The sequence below is a fragment of the Otolemur garnettii genome, unplaced genomic scaffold, assembly GCF_000181295.1.
Source record: "Otolemur garnettii isolate 467f Iridium unplaced genomic scaffold, OtoGar3 scaffold00147, whole genome shotgun sequence".
In the NCBI taxonomy this organism is placed as follows: Eukaryota; Metazoa; Chordata; class Mammalia; order Primates; family Galagidae; genus Otolemur; species Otolemur garnettii.
In genome coordinates, this window is record NW_003852542.1 from 1,326,309 (window position 1) to 1,328,709 (window position 2,401).

The window sequence follows — 2,401 nt, forward strand, 5'->3', positions numbered from 1 at the left end:
GGCCCGGGCTGAATTTGAACCTGCCAGCTCAGGTGTATGTGGCCGGCGCCTTAGCCACTTGAGCCACAGGCGCCAAGCCCTTCCCATTAGTAGAAGGAGGTAGGAATCCTCCTAGAATCCTCCTGGAGTCCTATTCAGTACTTCAGCCTTCTTCTTTTTTCTTTTTGAGAGACAGAGTCTCACTTTATTTCCCTTGGTAGAGTGCCATATCCTCACACAGCCCACATCAACCTCTAACTCCTGGGCTTAGGCTATTCTTTTGCCTCGGCTTCCTGAGTAGCTGGGACTACAGGCACCCGCCACAACACCCTAAACAGCTATTTTTTTCGTTGCAGTTTGGCCAGGCCAGGTGTGAACCCGCCACCCTCGGTATATGGGGCGGGAGCCCTACCCACTGAGCCACAGGTGCCGCCCTTCAGTTTTCTTCTTAATTGACCAGAATTTATTCCACACGGCCAGGAAATGTATTATTTTACTAGGTATATTTCCTATGTTGGGAGGCAACTGGTAGTTTCTGTCACAAATAGAAACAAAAAATACTAGGTTCTAAATGATGGCATTATCTCTACTGAAGCTGATACTTTTGATTTGAAAGCAAGCAAAACTCTATTTGTAAACTCTTAATTCAGACCAAATATATTAAAATCTATGACTGCTGTTTTTAAATTCAGGGATGTAAATTTGGAATAATTTATTCTTAAATAAATTTGATGCTATATATTTTTCAGGGGGAAAAATATGCTCAAAAAGTTAAGCTTTACAGGCACAGAGAGGGATATCTTATGATCTCACTTATATGTAAGATCTAAGAAAAGTCAAATTCATAGAAGTAGAACATAGAATGTTGGTTACCAGAGTCTGGCGCGGGGAGAGGTTAGGAACAAATAAAGGAGAGACAGTAGTCAGGGAGTATAAAGTTACAGTTAGATAGGAGGAATGAGTTCTGGTGTTCTATTGCACTGCAAGGTGACTATTGTTTTTTTGAGACAGAGTCTCAAGCTGTCTCCCTGGGTAGAGTGCTATGGCGTCACAATTCACAGCAAAGTAAGACTCCTATGCCTCTAAAAAAAAGAAAGAAAAAAAATCACATTATACCATAAATATATACAGTTGTTAATTAAAAATAAAATAAAGGTAATATGAAAATATATTATAAAAAATAAAATATATTTGAAGGTGGGCTTTATTTGTTTTCTTTTTTTTTTTGAGACAGAGTCTCACTATGTCCCCATTGGTAGAGTGCTATGGCGTCACAGTTCACAGCAACTTCCAACTACTGGGCTTAAATGATTCTCTTGCCTCAGCTTCCCAAGCACCTGGGACTACAGGCACCTGCCACAACACCCAGCTACTTTTTTTGTTGTTGAAGTTGTCATTATTGTTTAACTGGCCCTGGGCTGGGTTCGAACCTGCCACCCTCGGTGTATGCAGCAGGCACTGTAACCACTGTGCTATGGGTGCCAAGCCTAAAGGTGAACTTTATTTTTAGATTTACAAGAATCAAAATAGCAAAATGAAGATTTTTTCAGATGATTGATCTATATTGATGATAGTAATTATAAACTTTGAATCATTTAATCTTTGTAATAAGATTGTGTTTAGTTTCAAATAAATGGGAATAGAGTATTGAACAAAAATAGATTTTTTAATCTCTGCATCTTGATTTTTAGCTTCCCAATTATTTCGTAGTCTCACTATTTGTGGAAAGTTCATGCTGAATAACTGAGTGAATATGGTCAGATTTCTCCACCAAGTTCTCAGCCTGACAAGGGTAAGTTTCCATTCACCTCTTTATTTGTATGTATGCCACCTGTGGGACTTGCTTCTTGCAAATTGCATAATGTCTTCAAGGATCATCTTATATTATGCCATGTATCTGTAGTTCATTCCTTTTTACTGCTGAATAATATTATGTTGTATAAATATACTACATTTTATTTATTTATTAGTTGATGGACATTGGTTTGGTATTTCTTTTTTTTTTTTTTTAAACTAAGTTTATTTATTTATTTGTTGTTGCAGTTTGGCCAGGGCTGTGTTTGAACTCACCACCCTCGGTATATGGGGCTGACACCCTACTCACTGAGCCACAGGCACCACCCCTGGTTTGGTATTTCTACTTTATAGCTATAATAAATAGTTCTATTGTAAACATTTTTTCTTTTTCTTTTTCGTTTTTTTGAGACAAAGTCTCTGTTGCCCCAGGTAGAGTGCTGTGGTATCAAGGCTCACAGCAACCTCAAACTCTTGAGCTCTAGCAATCCTCTTCCCTCAGCCTCCTGGGTAACTGGAATTCAGGCACCCACCATGATGCCAGGCTATTTTTAGGGACAGTTCTTACTCTTGCTCAGACTAGTCTCAAACTCCTGAGCCTCAGGCAGTCCACCTGCCTGCGCCTCTC

At 39.3% G+C, this 2,401-nt stretch overlaps 1 protein-coding gene across 2 annotated transcripts in view; it reads left to right on the forward strand.

Annotated features, from left to right (window-relative positions):
• Positions 1-2,401, forward strand: part of KRCC1 (lysine rich coiled-coil 1) — a 27,420-nt gene that overhangs the window by 19,957 nt on the left and 5,062 nt on the right. The window contains exon 3 of one of the 2 annotated variants that reach the window (XM_003799187.3): positions 1,671-1,771. The gene's annotated coding sequence lies outside the window, so the exon portion shown is untranslated. The remainder of the gene's footprint in view (positions 1-1,670; positions 1,772-2,401) is intronic. The other variant, XM_023518797.1, reaches the window with a different exon arrangement.